Genomic DNA, 18,453 nt, shown 5'->3' with positions numbered 1-18,453 from the left:
GCAAGACATAAATGAGTATTATTCAGTAAGATCCCGTTAAATATGTTCTTCATTCTCAAAACTATTTTCGTATTTATTTATTTTTATAATTTAAGTGTCGTGACTATTGCATAGCCTATAGTCTGAACACAAAGGTGCATGCTAACTTTTTGTTTCCTCTGCCTTGCTACAGTACAAGTAGAATTTGAAGAGATTTCTTCTAATTAGATTTATTTAAACTCCACCTCTATGTTCGTCACTTCCTACGAACTCTAGATTTCTCATCCTAAAGATTTTATTTATTAATCCTTAAACAGATTCAATGGCAGAAGGTTCTTTAACTAATTGTAAAGAAATAAGTGGAGATGATCGTAGACTAAGGGCGGTAGTGAAATTTCGTACTCACTTGGTTTTCATACTTTATTCATGGCTTCGATCAGAGGAAGGGTATCGGAAAATGGTAGAGAATTGCATAGACATTAAGAAGAGGTTGCAAGATACCAAGGATGATAAAGCACGGAAAAGGAAATTGGTAGCAGAATGTGAATGGTATATACTGTATCTTCGCCAAGTGCGAGTTGGAATGGAGCAAATGTTGAACGTTGTTTTGAGGCATAAGGATGAACTTGAACAAGTGCTTAGAGAAGAAGAGGCAAAGGAGAAGATGGCTAAAAAATTAAAACAAAGGGAGGAAGAAGAAAGAACGAGGAAGCAAAGGGCAAAGGAAAAATAAAATTCAGATATGAAGAATAAGGAGAAAGCTCAAAGAATTGAGAGATGGTATGATCCCGACTCTCCGGTATAGTTCTCTGAGGAATCAGACTATGACTCTGATAATGATAAGCACTTCATTGATCACTTGGAGAGAATTTATGATGCAGATATGTTAGGTTGGATTTGTACCTTCATCCCCGATTATCCAGTCATGGTTCCAGACCACTATGGATTTAGCGATCTCATGAATCGTGCGGGGGTGTAAACTTCACCCAGTGAACGGTTTATAAGTTCCTAAAAAATTTTTCCGACTCTTTTGCTTTAGTTTCCTTCCCTTTAAACACCACCACGCTTAAGTTTTTTATCACAGTGGGGCTCAAGTGTGGGATGCTTGAAATATTCACTATAGTAGGGATCTAGGTTTAGGGTTTTAGAGCCGCGCCGTCAGGTGGCGCGTGCAACTTCTTAAGTCGCGCTGGGTGCCGCGCGCATCTAAATGAGTCACGCGCGCCAGGCAAGCACAACTCACTAAGTTGCGCTGGGTGCGGTTTGCCTTATACGAAAACGCGTTTTTAAAACTTTCATAACTTTTATTGCAAAGTTGGATTAAGGTGTGTAAGATATAATTGGAAAGATCTGAATTTATACTTTCCAATTATGTTGGAATTAGGTTAAAAAAATTTATGTATCAAAAGATATGGTTGTTAGAGTGCAAGGGTGTTGGTTTTAGGGCCCGATTTAGTGTTTTGATCATAACTTCTTTGTTTTAGCTCGGAATTGGACTTATAATATACCGTTGGAAAGGTCTTTGAAATAACTATCCATTTGTATAGTCTATTCACGGAAATATGATGGTTGGTTTATCTATTTGTCTTGGTTTTCAACAATGTAAGATCCATTGGATCGAATCATTGCATTTGCCGCATTTGGGTCCGTTATTAATCAAGTTTAAACATGTATGAGCATGTTTTAGGCCTAATTAGTAATCGGACAAGGCTCTAAGATAATGTGGTCTCAAATATGATTTTTAAATTACTTCATAATGCATTTTGTAGTCCATAAACACTTCAACTTTGATCTAGCATGAAGAACGAGTTTTTGTAACATCATCGCACTTCCTTTCGCGACAAGAGGCCAAAAGTAGGTGTCTACACCAGGAAGATAGTCACATATTTCATTCCCAAGCACCCTAATAGGATTCTCGTCCTTATCATCGCTGGACGCCTTAGATGTCCTCTTAGTTCTAGCCATAGTGTCTTACACAGATACAGACACAACCGGATTTGGGAACGAGTGCAGATTGGGTCAGGCGGCACACCTAGTCCTAGATTCAGCCATCCTAGGTGACCGACTAACAGCTATCCTAGGACATGTCGTGTCTGTTTGTGAAACCATTTATATAAGGAAAAGCAAACACAAACAAGAAAGCAAAATGTAAAGAGAGAGAAAGAACAAACGGTTACCTTGTGAAGGTATTGTTGAAGACTGCTTGAGCCGGCTGTGTCAGACGGATTGAAAGCAAACGACAGAAAAAAATTCTCTTGTGAAAAGTAAAAGATTCTCTCAAAGTTTATCCTGAATATGCGAAAAATGAGGGGCAAATATTATATTTATAGAGGGTAAATCTCGGGGCAACCCCGTAATTTTCCCAGATGGGTGAACATTAAAACTGATACCCCAATGCAAGCGTGACAAATCTCACAGATGCCCTGTGGCACACCTCATCACATATATGAGGGCAACTGTTTTGGGTAAAATTACCCAAGACACGTGGCCCTATCAGAAGCTGACACGTGTGAACCTATGAGAGATCTAACTGGATCAATCGCCTAATGACACGTGTCCCTTTAAACAAATGGGAGAAAAGGTTGTCTTCTTGGCCTAGATCCCAAGAAAGCTGTATTACGGCGCTGCCCACCAAACTTAGATCATAATTACCTAAGAAAGGGCACTTTTCCCAATGACCCTATAAATAGGGAGATTTCCCCCATTCATGGGACATACATTATTACAACAACCCTACATTCTCTCACATCAGAGAAATCACCTGATCTCGAAATCCGAGAAGATCTCACTTTTACCTTTTCCGCACCTTTTCGTATGTTTCGAATGATACTAACTTGATCGTCGGAGGCGGAACTGCTACCAACCAGAGTTTCCGTGTTTTGCTGGTATAGATTGGGCCGGACCAGTCTTGGTGACGTAACTCTCCTGAGGGACAAAAACACCCAAAACAGGATCCGTTGCAATTTTGGTAGCTTCTTCCGCCTTCTCCAATATTTCAATTACATATTCATTCAATACATAATCTAGTTCCACTTGTTCAAAAAAGATTAGTAACTTTTGTGACCATCTCTTATAGTTGTTACCATCAAGAGGTTCCAACTTAGATAGGTCGAGAAGAGACTTCACAATACTTTTAGCAATAGACGTAATTTCGTTTCCAAATTTTTGTAAAAAAGAGAGAAATCTAGAGCAAATAGTATAAAATGTAACAAGCAAGATCGAAAAGTTGATCTCACAAAAGAGAAAGAGTACGGTGTGTCATGGAGAAAATTCACTAACTTGAAACAAAATTCCGACGCAACCGGGGTGCTCAATTGTATTCCTTGTCATGTTCCCTAAGGTTAACACACCACTTCCACTCAAAGGCACTTTTATTTGGGTGGAAGGTTGGATCCAATTAACTTATGCCCAATATAGAGTATGTGTTTAGCTTGTGACTTGTGTTTTATATGTATTTTATAGTGTGTATAATCAGAAAATTAACCTCTAATTTATAATGAAGATTTAAGAAGATGGAAGATCAAGGAGGAAACTTTTTAATCAATAAGAAAATAAAATCAGGATAATCATGGTGACTGAAACACCATAATCAACCTCTTATTGGGGGTTACAAGAAATTAACTAAAAAAATGAATCCAAGAACGGAAAAACTCGCGCCCGATCGAGCGAAGCTTGCCCGATCGGGGGAGCATCCAACTAAAAATTAGGTTGTTCTCATGCTCGATCAGGCAGAGCTCGCCCAATCTAGCGGACACTCCCTTTTTCCAAACATCTTCTCGCGCCCGATCAGGCGGAGCTTGTTCGGTCGAGCGGCGAAACTCTAGAATTTTACGACTCTTCTGGCGTCCGGTCGGGCAATTCGAGCCTCCATATCTGACCCTTTGAATTCTCTTTCTTTATCTCCAACAAAATTTACTAGCTACAACCCAAACAAAAGCATGATGATAACAGATGCAAAACTGGATATAAGGAAAATCTACTCAAGGGGTTTTGGAGGAATTACAGTCTATTTCAGACCCGAATAGATACAAAACTAGATATAAGGAAAATCTACTCAAGGGGTTTTGGAGACATTACAGTCTATTTCAGACCCAAACATCGCTTTTGATAACTTTAAGGTTGTAGCAGACTACCAGGGATAACTTATGTAGTCTATACAATTGAAACATAAAATTACGTTACGAGCTTGAAATGTTGATGGTGCATAGGAGCGTAAGGGATATGGTTTATGTGTTTGACTTGACGCAGAAGCAAATTTTTTATAGGAATCAACCACTTGACAATTATTAATGTGCTCAATGTAATGGGTGGAATGAGGCAATCTCCCTTTGCCAAATTGTCGTTGAGCGGATTGGGTACAGAAAAATGATTAAACAAGGAAATAATCCGGGTTTGAAGGCATATTTTGCACTCATGGTTGTTGTAGGTAAACGAAGGGATTTTGAAACAGTGATGGGACTCTTGACAGAAATGGAGAGTTTCGGATTAGGGTCTAATTTTTACACGACCACTATATGCATTAGAGTTCTTGGAAGGGCGGGAAAAATCAATGAGGCTTTTAGAATCTTGAGAAAAATGAATGATGAAGGGTTTTTGGCTGATGTTGTTACGTATGTGGTTCTTATTTATTCACTTCGCATTGCAGGAAAAGTAGATGAGGCAAAGAATCGGTTCCTAAAGATGAATGACAGTTATCACAAACCTGATTGTGTAACTTACATATCCCTCATGGATAAATTCAATGATTGTGGAGACTTGGATAGTGTGCATGAGCTTTGGAGTCTAATAGAAACCGATGCAACAAAAAAATAAAAATGAAGTAGATTATTTGGGAAATCAGGAGCGACAAACAGAGCTCTGAAGACATTTGAGAGTATGAAAATTAGGAGAATTATTTCGAATATTGTTGCTTGTAATGCTTATTTGTAGGAGGAAAATAGTGTTTTTAATGGGGAGAGTGTTACACATAAACTTGGTTTATGTGGGGTAGACATAAACTTCCAATGAGAAGTTGTCATGTCATTGCTAGCCAAAAAAAAGAGAGGGAAATTTAGGGGGGAAAATTATTTGGGTTTAGGCGCCTAAATACATGGTTGAGCGGGAGAAAAAAGTTAGGCGCCAAACTGCATTTAATACATACTAATTCCAATATTGTTTTACTAAACAATTATAATATGATACTAATAAATAAAATTTATTACTAGAAATAATAATATCCCAGTCAAAGTCATTAATGAGGAGAGAGATTTTTTTTAAAAAATGGAATAATATATCATTTGATAATGTTCCTAAACTACAAATTCAAAAATTATTATAAAAATACCAATGAAATTCTTTTTTAATGTTCTTTCTAAAGACATCCATATCGATATATTTTCGAAAATGTTAAATAGTTGGACAATTTTAACGTTACTATAGTTTTGTATTGTAGATTTATTTTTTTGCTTTCGATACTAGTAAACATCGTTTTGTTATCAAAATGGATATGAATTTAAAATTAAGTAGCATATTATAAAAATAACATGTCCAATGGTTACAATGAAATATCGGATTGATTGTTCGTTACAATAAAATATTGTAGTGATATAATAAAATATAATTAATTTATGTGGTTTTATTCGCCTTTATGTTTAATAAAGCGATACAATCAAATATAGTGGAGTGTTAAAATCAATACTTTATATTTCAAACATTAAAGCACTGTACTTTATTTCAAAAAAAATCCTTTACCTCTTTATTTAAACAAAAGTTTCTACGTGATAAGATTATTTTTAAACTAAGGATTTATAATAATAACTCATGATCAATTATTATTTTTTTTTTAAAAAAATAATACATGCTGCTTAATATTTACATTAGATAATTGTTAACTTTAAGATACTACAGTTATTAATCTTGTAATATACAAATACTAAATTTTAATCAATTATTTTACATAAAAATGATATTATGCTAAAATAAATAATTACTAAGTAATGATTAACTTTAGAAATATAGAATTTTTGCTTCAACCACACAATACAAATGACAAAAATTATTTTGGAGGGGTTAAATGAAATAGTGAAGGGTTAAAATCAAATACTATGGGGTTAAAACATATAACATTTGGAATACAAAAAGTAGTTATCAGTTACTAATAAATATAGCATTATGTGAAACAAATTGAAAGTTTCAAATTACATATTTATAATATAAAACTTTTTTTTTACTATGTAAGAAGATCTAAGATCCTCACATTTACTGAGCTGAACTGAATATTTTATGAGAGAAGGAAATTAGGAACTGAATTGAAATTAAGCTAAAGTGAACAGACCCTTAATCTTCATTTTTATTATTATCCTTTTTTCCCCATCGTGTAATAAAAAAATTAGTGACTGTATTCAATAATAAATCATTCATCCATTATTATTTACAATACTATTATGATTTATTCCTTAATTTTAGATAGTCGATTACTCTAAGGGCCTGTTCTCTTAAGTTGAAATTCAGTTCAGTTTAGTTCAGTTTAGTTCAGCTCAGTTCATTTCAATTCAGCTCAGTTCAGTTCAGCTCATTTCCTTCTCTTATAAAATATTCATTTCAATTCAGTTTAGTTCAGTTCAGCTCAATTCAGTTCAGTTCAGTTCAGTTCCAGTGCAGCTGAGTTCAGTCAATGAGAACAGGCCCTAAGTCACAATAATTATTAAACTTGTATGTACACACATACTAACTATTGATCAATTGTTATTTTTAAAAATGAAATGATGCACCTTTATAATAATACAACTATTTAACCTCGATAATTTGTTTTACCAAAAGGTAAAATTACGCTCCTTAATATTAATAATAGATAATAATTGATTATTAAAGGCATAACAATTACTCCCTCCGTCCCCGAAAAAACGACCCATTTGGCCTAATTTTAGTCCCCAAAAGAATGACCCTTTTGCATTAAAACACCCACCAATTTGCAACAATATTTGTGCAAAATTAGCTTTCCCAAATAAAAATTTGATTTTCCATGTAATTTTATTACTTTCTCTCTCTATTTTTTTACAAACCCTATGTAAATTTATCTTTTCAATATACTTTTACTTCTTTTAATTTAACTTACTTAATACCCGCGAAATCAACCCAAATGGGTCGTTCTTTCGGGGACGGAGGGAGTACTATAATATTACACTCGATCACTTGTTTTACCAAAAAGTGAGATTAGGCAAAAAAAAATAATCATTTACAAATTAAGTTATAGTTAATGAAATACTTAATATAATGTTTGCTTGAAACACCTAATACTTCCTTCGTTTCTTTTTAGCTTCTACACTTTCCTATTTTGGAAATAGATAATTAGTGACAACACTTTATATTTTTAATATTTCTTTCTCTCTATCTCTCTCCTACCACATGGCTCCATTTTATTTTCCTCTCTATCTCTCTCCTCTTAAAAAATTGTGTAGGAGAACGTGAAGATAAAAGTACGTGTAGCAACTAAAAAAAGGAGGAAGTACCAAGGATATCACTTAACTTGGGCTAAAATAAATAGTGAAGGGTTAAAATAGAATGGTGGAGGGTTAAAATAAAATAAATTTAGAATTTAAATAATAGTTATCGGTTACTAATAAATATATCATTTTGTCAAAAAAAGTTTTAAAAATGCAAAATAAGTAAAAGTTTAAAATAATCCAATAATTGAGCTTAAAATTTTCAAAACATTGTTTACTTATTGTAAAAAAAAATTTGAAACTTAAGAGTAAAATGCAAAATAAGTAAAACTTTTAAAACATATTAATAACCAAAATTGCAGGATATTCACCATGTTAACATATTGATACTTTATACTCCATCTGTTACATATTACTCGCAACAAAGGAGTATCATTTGTGACACATAAAATATTCTTTATAAACTATAATATAAGTTTTAAACACAATTTAGATAATCAATACTAATATACTAAAGTAATTCCCAACCTTATCCCCAAAGTACATGTGTCGCGTTTCTATTAAAAAATTTCCCGCCAAAACCTTTTTTTTTTCTCTTTTTTGTTCATAAAAATTAATAACATAGCTGATAAAATAAATATGCAACCTAAAAAATAGAGCTTTAATAACAACTTAGATAAATAATTTTTTTTTGTATATTCCCTTGAATCTTTAATCGTAAATATAAAATGTATTGTTTGTTTTCTACTCTAAAAAATGATTTTAACTCAATTTTAAATTTATAAGATGTCAGAAAACTAAAATTAGAGATATAAGTACTCAACATTATCGTATCTAATATAGTAATTTGATAACATAAATAGATACTTCTCAAACTTATAATAATTTGTAAAAATAATTTTTTTCCTTGTGAATATCTACGCGTTGCTTGAGCAAAGAACTAGTACTATATACTAAAGTAATCGGCAGAAATATTCTAGAATTACACTGTCATGTTTACATTACAAAAATTTCCGCCAATAACTTTTCAATTTTTTTTTTATTATTTTCCTTAGAAAATAAAAAGATAATTGATGAAAAAAAATATACAACCTTTTTCAATATATATATATATATATATAGCCTAAATATATAGCCTAAAATTTTTTTTTTTTTGACAACAGCAACTAAACGAAAAAACTTACAGTGAAAAATTAACTAAATTACATCTACACCAACCGCAATATCACACGCCTTTGTTAGTTATTCTCTACTAACTTTCCAAATAGTGCACATGTCCAGGGATCCTCCTTCCTTCAATAAATCTCCAATAGTCCATAGGAGTCTCACCTCCCGGCGAGTAGGACAACGCAGAAGTTGAATGATTGCCATAGAATCAGTGAAAATCATAATGCATTGGTAGCCCCTTCGACTTGCCCACTTGACAGCTCCTATGCAAGCCAAGAGCTCAGCATGGCTGAGATAGCTGTACCATAACCCACTCCCCCCTCCAAAAAGTTTACCCCATTCGAAGAGTAAGCCCATCCAAAGCCCGCGGTCCCTGTATTCTTCTTCCAAGAACCATCCACCATAATTATAACCTCTGTATTTCCCTGTAGCGGATGATATGGTAGTTCCCCTCGACTGCCAATGTTGAATCTGCTGAAACCGGGTGGAAGATCCTCCGTACTTTCCGTTATACGAGTGGAATCCCTATACCTTTCTCTTGGTTTAAGGAAGAGCTCCAAACTACTCATTGTTAGACCATAATGCCTATAGTAATCCGCTAAGTAACCCCTTTCATTTCTAAAAACTCTCCCATTCCTAGTTAACCAGAGACTCCACAAAACTCCTATGAAAACATGGAGTCTGACGCTTTGTCTCCCATCCTCGCTATGATAGAGCAGGATATGTTGCTGAATCCAGTGTCGCAAAGGAGTAGCTTCATCAATTTCAGAGCTAATATGCAGGTCACAGTTCTGCCAAGCATACCTCGCAAAAGAACACAATCGGAAAAGATGTTGTATATCCTCCTCCTCCATACCACAAGAGTCACAATCTCCATCGATATCCACCCCTCGATATCTTAAATTTGACTTGACAGCCAGGCCATTCATGACTAGTTTCCATAAGAATAAGCTCCATTTTGGCGGAATATTTAACCCCCAAATTAGTTTGAAGAACACATAGTCCTGACCATACAGTGTAGTTGCCCGATGAGTGTGAATTCCAGAATAGGTAATCGTCCTCATCAGCATTCGGTAATTCCATTTCCAGGATTTTTTTAGCCGTCTCCCAAACAAATATCTCCCGTACCATAGCATCATTCCATTGTCTTGGGTTAGATAAAATGAGGTTCTTCACCCTACCAGAACCAACATCCCGAAGTAACAAGTCTAACCTCATTTAAGGAATAGAACCCTGCACCCACCTCATGTTCACAATCCTTACATGTTCACCATTACCGATTTTCCATGCATACCCACGTATCATCTTGTTCCCCACATCTCGAAAACCCCTTTTTCCCCAAGAAATATTTCCCGCTGTACCATCCATTGGCCGACCAGTGCATATCGAACACTTATGTGAAGGTTCCAAAACACGTGCCACTAGCAACTGGGGGTTATAATGCATCCTGCCAACCTATTTAAATAAGAGAGCTTCATTTAAACACACCATAGACCTTATGCCTAATCCTCCCATACCTTTTGGAAGGTGCAACTTCTCTCTTTTCACCCAGTGCATACCCTTATCTCCTTTATTCGCCCAGAAAAACCTTGCGACCAAAGAGTCAATCTTACTAGTTATCGAAACCGGCAGCTTGAAGCATTTCATAACATGTGACGAGATACTAATCAACACCGTGTTGATCAAAATTAATTTGGCCGATTGGGACAAATTTATAGAATTCCAAGCCATAATTTTCATGACACTTTATCAATCAAGAATTGGAAAGCCCCCTTCTTGCTTGTAGGCAAGTCGATCGGAGCCCCCAAGTGCCTATCCATATTAGAAACCTGGCCGATACGTAGGATATTTTTATATTCCTGTATTGTTCAAGCTTGTGTGCGCTTGCTAAATTTGACAAAGGACTTGTCCAAATTTAGCTGTTGACCTGAAATATCACCAAACCTACTCAAGATATCCACCACGCTCCTACAAGAGTTCGCATTGGCCTGAAAAAATAACATAGCATCATCAGCAAAAAATAAATGGGAGATACAAGGCGATCTCTGTGTTGCCCGTAACCCCTAAATCTGGTCAATGTTCTCCGCCATAGAGAGCATGCGTGAAAGAACATCCATACAGAATAGAAACAAATAGGGGGATAAAGGATCCCCTTGCCGAAGTCCACACTCTGGTCTGAATGTCTCGGAGACTTGTCAATTTATTAGAGTTTTATAGGACACCGTAGTTACACATTGGGAAATCCACTGGACCTAGACTGGAGGGAACCCATACACTTTAAGGACCTCGAGCAAGAACACCCAGTCGACTCGATCATAAGCTTTAGACATATCCTACTTAATTACCGCCTTTGTAGAAGCTCCATTAGTCGTATTGATCAAATGAAGAAGTTCATGGCTCAGAAGAACATTATCTTCCATATACCTTCCAGGGACGAAAGCATGTTGGAATTCACTAATTAAGGATGGAAGGAGATGTTTCATTCTATTTACAAGGCATTTAGATATGCATTTGTAAATAGTATTACACAGACTGATAGGCCGAAAATGCGAAGCCAGCTCCGGAATATCCACTTTTGGTAACATAACCAACAAAGAGGCATTTACCTCTTTTAACAAATAACCTGTAGAGAAAAAGGATTGTACCGATTCAATCACCGTACTGCCCACTTTGTCCCAGTGCTGGTGAAAAAACTCCGCTATATAACCGTCATGCCCTGGAGCCTTCATATTATGAATTGAGAACATCGCTTTTCTGATTTCTTGCCCACTAAAAGGCCGCCCTAGATCCGCCGCATCAGTTTTCGAAACCATTGGTAATTCTAGTTCCCGGAGGACTAAATGTATCCTTTCCATACGGTTATCATCTATACCCCTATTCGGGATATAAACCTCTTTGAGAGTATCATGAATTAAACTCTCCAGATTCTGTTGACCAACCACCCAATCATCATCACCTTTCCTTAGAGTAATTATCTCTCTCCTCTTTTGTCTTTGCTTAACTCTATTATACATCATAGAAGATGAACAATCACCTTCTTGGATCCATCGGTCCTTCATTCGTTGTTGCCAGTAGTGGAACTCCATAGTGGTCTTCGAGATTCGGTCATTGATAGATTGCACATAATTAATTCCGTCTTGCAAAGAATTAATATTTTCTCCTTGAGCAAGCAGCTCACCTGAGTACTTTCTCCAATTTATGCCCCAAATTTTCTTATTATTTAAACACCATTTTTGTGTCCGGGTCCTCAACCACTTACCTCTTTGAACATGTTTGAACATAGTTGAACCACTACATTCTATGGTCCACACTTCTTCAATGAAACTCTTAATTTCCGGAAAAATTAAGCACCAAGTTTCAATTTGATATGGCCTGTTTGATTTCAACGTCATGGGGCTCGAGTTATAAGTGATGGCAGCATGGTCCGAGACCGTAATAGGTTCGTGAATTACCCTTTCATTTGGGAATTCATTAAACCATTGTGAAGAGGTGTAAGCTCGATCTAGACGCTCCATAATCAAATCCGAGCCTTGCCTTTTGTTGGACCAAGTAAAATGAGGCCTGGAGAAAGGGACCTCAAGCAAGTCGGTTTTAAATCTCCAATCTAGAAAATCTTCTAACCCTTTAATCACGCTAGACCCACCTAATTTATCACTAAGAGACTCTAATTGATTTATGTCTCCCATAATCAACACATTAGGAGTATTATGCAAAAATAAAAATAAATCATCCCACACCTTAGGTCTATCTTCAACCTTAGGAGCCCCGTACAAGAACAAAACATGTCTACTAAATCCATTAACATCAACTAACTTACAAAAGATATAGTTAGGAGAAGAGGCCATACAAACAACATCACCCAAATACCAACAAAATAAAGCTAGACCTCCTTTAGTACCTATCGAGTCTACTCCAAAAGAAAAATTAGGAGCAAACTTTACAACCATCTTACTAACATCACTAAACAACATCTTAGTTTCCGAAAGAAACATAAAAGTAGGTAAATTAGAAGCTAATAACCACATTAGATAAGGATGCGTAGGGGAGAGTGGGTCATTAAGTCCCCTAAAATTCCAAGTGATTATCTTCATATATCCTTTGGGTGCTGAAACGGCGCAGCATCCTCACCATCTTGAATAATCATAGAGTCCATTAGAACTTGTTGCACTTCCCTATCAAAAACATCAAGGTCCTCATAAAAATTCGAAGTAACTTCCTCACTTCTTTGTTTCTTGCTAGGACCCGAAGACGACGAAGAGGAGGTAGCAGCCCTCTTGCGGCCTCCTTTTTTGAGCAAGTTGGAGCTAGTTCGAACACCCCGCAAGCGCGCACTATCCACATCAGTGATAGCCTTTGATTTGAACTCAAAACATCCACTTTTGTCACGCATTCATATATTGAAACCACCCTTATCAGCCCACCTATGCAAAGTTTTCAATCTTTTCTTCTCAATCCACCCCAAATCATAAGAACTTGCCCTGACATTTTCATCATCCCATGAATTTGCCGGTGATCGTTCAATATCCCTTGGTCGTTTACCAAGAGACCTACTCTCATTTTGTTCCTGAAATAAACCATTAACATCAAAAGAAACTGGCTGTGAAACTGGTGTATTTGGAGGATCAATCTCATTAACATCGAAAGACCGAGGTTGCGACACAGGCGAATTTGGCGGATCAAATTCGGTCATCGGCAGTTTTTGGAATTCACGACCAAAAGAATTTGGCGAGTCAGGCAAAAACAAAGCCCTAGCACGATCTGGAAACACCCTCCTAGCTCTCGAAAGAGACAAAGATTGAACCAATCTTCTCCCTGTTTCCACAAAATTAAGATGATTGTTTTCAAGAAATTCATTATAAGATTAAGAATTTACCACCGCCAACTCCTCCGTGAAAGCAGGTGGTTGAGAAATAACAGCCTCACCACCCAGCTGGTGGTTCGGCACATCCTGCAGTAGCCCTGTCGCCGCACCTAGTGGCGCGTTTGCTTCCCAGCCATCAATCCTTAGCACCTGAAACAGAGTACGGGGGTTATTCTCCCCTACTACTCGGTGCGCCGCTGCAGAAGACGACTCCCCCACCTCAAAGGTCGAACCACCAAATTGAGGCACTGTCGGTGGTGGGGGAGAAAAGAAAGCATTATCCGAGGATCTAGCAACCACCCTATAAGGTTGAAAACCCGTCCTTATAGGGGAATAATTCGGCGATGTAGCTCTGGGTATATTACCCAAATTAGAGAAGGTGTTTAACCCTAAATCCGACGGAGATGGAGGAGTATTGAGATTTGGCACTGTATACTCGACATAAGGGTCCTGGCGCAGCCCTAACCGCCGCCCTGGAGAGTGGCGCACCGCCTGTGGTCCAATTCGAACTTCCCTCGAATTACCATCCTCTACACCCGAGCTGCTCGAACTGTCAGACCCGGTGAAGTACACCGTATCATTACTCTCCTCTGAATTAAAATCAGAATCTGAATTATCATCGAATTGATTTCGTACTACTCGCAGCGGTACGTCCTCTTGTTCCTCCAACAAAGTCAAATTGACCGCCCTATTTCAAAACCTAAAAATGTCTGGCAAACCTCGAATAAAATTAGTGTAATACGGATAGTCCAAGGGGCCATGCAACACCCTCAAACCATCCCTTTCAACAGCTTCAAGACGACGAGAAAGTCGCCTTGCCGCAACATCAATTCTCAAAGCACAGTTAACAGAGTTATGACCAAACCTACCACAACGCTTACAAAAACGATAAACGCCTTCATACCTGAAGTATACCCAGATTACACGGCCACCTTCAATCGGAATATAGAGCCCCGGGATCAGAGGTTGCGTCATATCTATGACCATCAACGCACGCAATTCAGCAATTTGAGGTAACCTGCCATTTGTAATTGGCTCTAGCTGGTCGAGATATCCAAGGTGGACAAATATCCTTCGTGCCCATGCTTCTGTCAGAAAGGGCAGCGGCAACCCATACACACGAACCCAAATTCTTGATGTTGAAAAATTTATTTGTTGAGGGATGAGAGTAGCATCATACCTCCTCAAGTTTATCAAGCGACCATCAAAAGTGGTGGTATATTGCCGTAGAAGACCTTCCATGTCACTAACAACGAGACACTCAAAAAGGAAGTAGTCTCCCGTTTGGTGAATACATACATGCCCTCTCGTGGTCCACCTTTGATTGATTATGTGCTGTACAAAGGTTACAGATGGAGGGTTTAGGCCAATAAAGATTCCTATGACACATCGGTTAAAATTTATCACACCTAGTGCATTAAAATTGGGGGGTGGTTTTATTAGAACTCCCATTCTATGGGACTGATTTTGGTTCGCATTTGGTGGAGGATTGTGATTGTTCTCCATGACAGAAGAGCAATTAATAGAAAAGGACTTGATAAGAAAGGAAAGGAATAAGCAGAAGGTGAAGAGATGAAAGGGGATACACAACTAATCCGCCTCTTATACTGTTGAAACTAGCAGTTTAAAAGATTAAATGCAAGTGCATGGGGAACAAGTGTCCAAGCATTGATTGCACTGAAGATTGCTTCACTAAATGAACTTAAAATCCCCTTTGATGGGCTCAAGACAGCAAATTACCGCCTTCAATTGATCGGTGGAGCAAGAAAAGCTTAGAGAATATAAAAGGTTATGGAAAGATTTTTGGTTAAAGTGTCTGAAAATAAATTGCATGCAACCAAATCCAAGAAAGCCAACAAGAAAGCTGCTACCTTTTTCGGAGATCGAGAGAAACTAGGGTTAGGGTTTTAGGTAGAAGAATTCACGTGAGGCAAAAACTCTCAGCTTAGAGAGAGACGCTCCCAATTTTTAGAGAGAAATTTTTTTGAAAGCAAAGTTATTGCTTCTTTATTGTATAGCCTAAATAATAGAACAATAACAATAAATTTAATAAACAAATACAAACTTATAATAATATATAAATATAATTTTTTTTATGTGAATGTCCGAGCGTTGCTCGGGCAAATAACTAGTTGTGTTACTATAATATAGTTCTTGATTACTATTTAAGTGACAATAGTTTTTACTAAATAAATTGCAAACATACCATCGTTACAACCAATTTTTTTAATATCTTTTAATTACAATTATTTTAATTATCATTCAAGTGACTACAAACATTTCGTGGATTGGAAAGCTTGATATTTGTATCTAAAAGTGAATATTAATTTCTTATTAATCTGTTAAAAAGTTTAATGTGTTGCCATTGTGGGTAATCTAGTGTCCCTCTTCAGTTACTAATCAATAATCTAACTTGAAAAAAGTTTATACTTTGATGTTAAAATTTGGGAAAACTAAATAACATTGGAAATAACGATATTTCCATTCACACAATACTATACAATTCGATTGAAATGAAATGAAAATACAACAAAATTTGTCTTCAAACCAATTTAATTATCTAAAATTCAATAAAATGAAACTAATGTATGAATAATATGTAAAAAAAAAAAACAGATTTTTTTTTCCAGTTTAAGATTCATACAATTAAATAAAAAAATCACAAAACAGATTTGAAACAATAAAGATAGAGAACAAATAATTAAAAAAAAATTGTACAGCAAAACATTATACTAGCACATTCATATCAATTTATGAAAAAAAAAAGACATTAAAACTTTAAGCAAAAGATGAGGACTAATTTTTACAGAAAAAAATATAAAAGAAGATGAAGAACTTTTGAAGGGAGAAAAAATCGGACTACAAAAATTTTAGTCAAAAAAAATTAGAGGAGAATTTTTCAGTAATTAGATAGATAAACAATGTTTGATTCATGAAATATTATATAATAAAAATAAATTATAGAAAAAATATACAGGAAAAAAAATATGAACATGAAAAACATTAAAATGGAGATAAGAGAAAAAAAACAGACCATAAAAAATTTCATCCAAAAAATTAGAGGAGAATTATTCATTAATTAAACACATAAACAAAATTTGATTCATGAAACATACGGAGTGATATAAAATATTAAATTACAGAAAAAATCTAAAAATAAAATAAAATAAAATAATTACATGAACATGGAGGACATTAGAAGAGAAAGAAGAAAGAAAAATTGGACCAAAAAAAATTCAGCCAAAAAGAATGAGAGAAGAGAGAATGATGTGGTTGGGAATTTGGGTACATTAATTGTGTCTTAAAAATAAAAGTCAGATTTGAAATTATGTTTGAAATTTTATTTGAAATTTGAATAATGTTTTAAAATAGTTTTTTTGGATCCCACCCAAAACACCTATCACAAGCTGTCACATTATTGGTTTATATTTGGCCCTCATAAATCAAGTTTATGAGTAGCCTTTGCCTTAAATGGGCTTTTAAAAAGTGGAATTACTCCAGATTCTATTACATACAACATGATGATGAAGTGATGTCGCTCACTAAGATGGTAGAAAATGGCTATGATCCCGATGTGGCTGTCATGAACTCACTGATTGACATGCTTTACAAGGCTGATCAAGTGGACAAGGCATGGGATATATATATCAAAGATCGAAGTAGATGAAGTTTACTCCAAAAGTAGTGACCTACAAGGTGCTACTAATGAAGGCTGAGCAAAACTACCCGAAAAATAGAAAACCCGAAAAATCGATCCGTACGTTCGAAAATTAGGGTACCCGATCCGATAACCATAACGGTTCGGGTACCCGTTCCGATAATTTGTTATCGGGTATGGTTATGGGTATCATTTTAAAATTAACGGTTACCCGATCCGATTCGATAAGCATTTTTTTTGCTTTAATTCCCTACTTAAATCTATTAATATAAATCTAAATTTTTACTTTACATCATAATCACTTAATAATATCAATGATTAGTAATATTTTTAATAATTTGGTCAAGATCATATGGTATTGTTGTTAATTAGTTGTAAATTATATCATAATAACTACATAATTAAGTTTAATTATCATTATTGGATATCTTATTGGGTACCCGATAACCGATCCGAAAATTCGGGTACCCGAAGTCCGGGTACCCGAACTTATCGGTTCCGGTTATGGGTATCACTTTTAGTGATTTTAGTTATTGGGTACCCGAACCGTTAGTACTAACGGTACGGGTACCCGTCTAATGCTCACCCCTAGCCTACTATCGGGGTTGAGGAGGGAAGGCAGAGTACATACAAGATGCTATTATTGTATCCTCAGCCATGATAAAAATTGGTTGTCATCTAAACACCGTTACTTTTAACACGCTCTTAGACTTCCTCTGCAAAAATATTGAGGTGATATGGCTGTGAAGTTGTTCTTTGAAATGAGACACATGAATTGCATTCCAGATGTGTTTGCTTACACTCATTTATGGTGTAATAACAGAAAATCGAGTATATGATGCGTTTTTATTTTTCCACCTGATGGGGAAGTCACTATATGCTGACCATGTAACATTGTGTATTCATAGGGCATGTTCTCATTGATTGAAATGGATTGAACTGAACTTATTAGAGCTGAAATGTGACAAGGGTCGAACTAGATAATTGAAACTAACCCTAACCTAGGCCAAACAAAATTTGTAATCTCTCAACACACCCTTATACAAGTATAATGGTAAGTCGAGGGTCGAACCACTAAGGAATGGAGGCCGATCTTATATTGTTAAGTCAAGCTATTCCGGAAAGGTTAGGTAAGGGTGTGAATGCTAAACAACTAAACAAGCTAGGTTGGGACAAATGTAATAAACACTAGGGCCCGGGATCCACATATACTTGTAACGAATTCCGCTAATTGGGAAAGAGTTGACTAAGTCGATGATGCGAGGGAAAACCAATCATGCAACCAAAAGAGCATATCAAGCTGTTTTCCTAGAGGTCTAACTAGTGTCAACTACGATAAACTCTAGCTAGGAACGTCACAAGACACC

General features: G+C 36.0%; 1 pseudogene; it reads left to right on the top strand.

Moving 5' to 3' along the window:
* The first annotated feature begins 301 nt into the window (after nt 1–301).
* Nucleotides 302–18,010, top strand: LOC110683239 (annotated as a pseudogene).
* The last annotated feature ends 443 nt before the right edge of the window (nt 18,011–18,453 follow it).

Source organism: Chenopodium quinoa, unplaced genomic scaffold, assembly GCF_001683475.1.
Source record: "Chenopodium quinoa cultivar QQ74 unplaced genomic scaffold, ASM168347v1, whole genome shotgun sequence".
Classification (NCBI taxonomy): Eukaryota; Viridiplantae; Streptophyta; class Magnoliopsida; order Caryophyllales; family Amaranthaceae; genus Chenopodium; species Chenopodium quinoa.
This window is presented reverse-complemented; position numbering and strand designations above follow the sequence as displayed.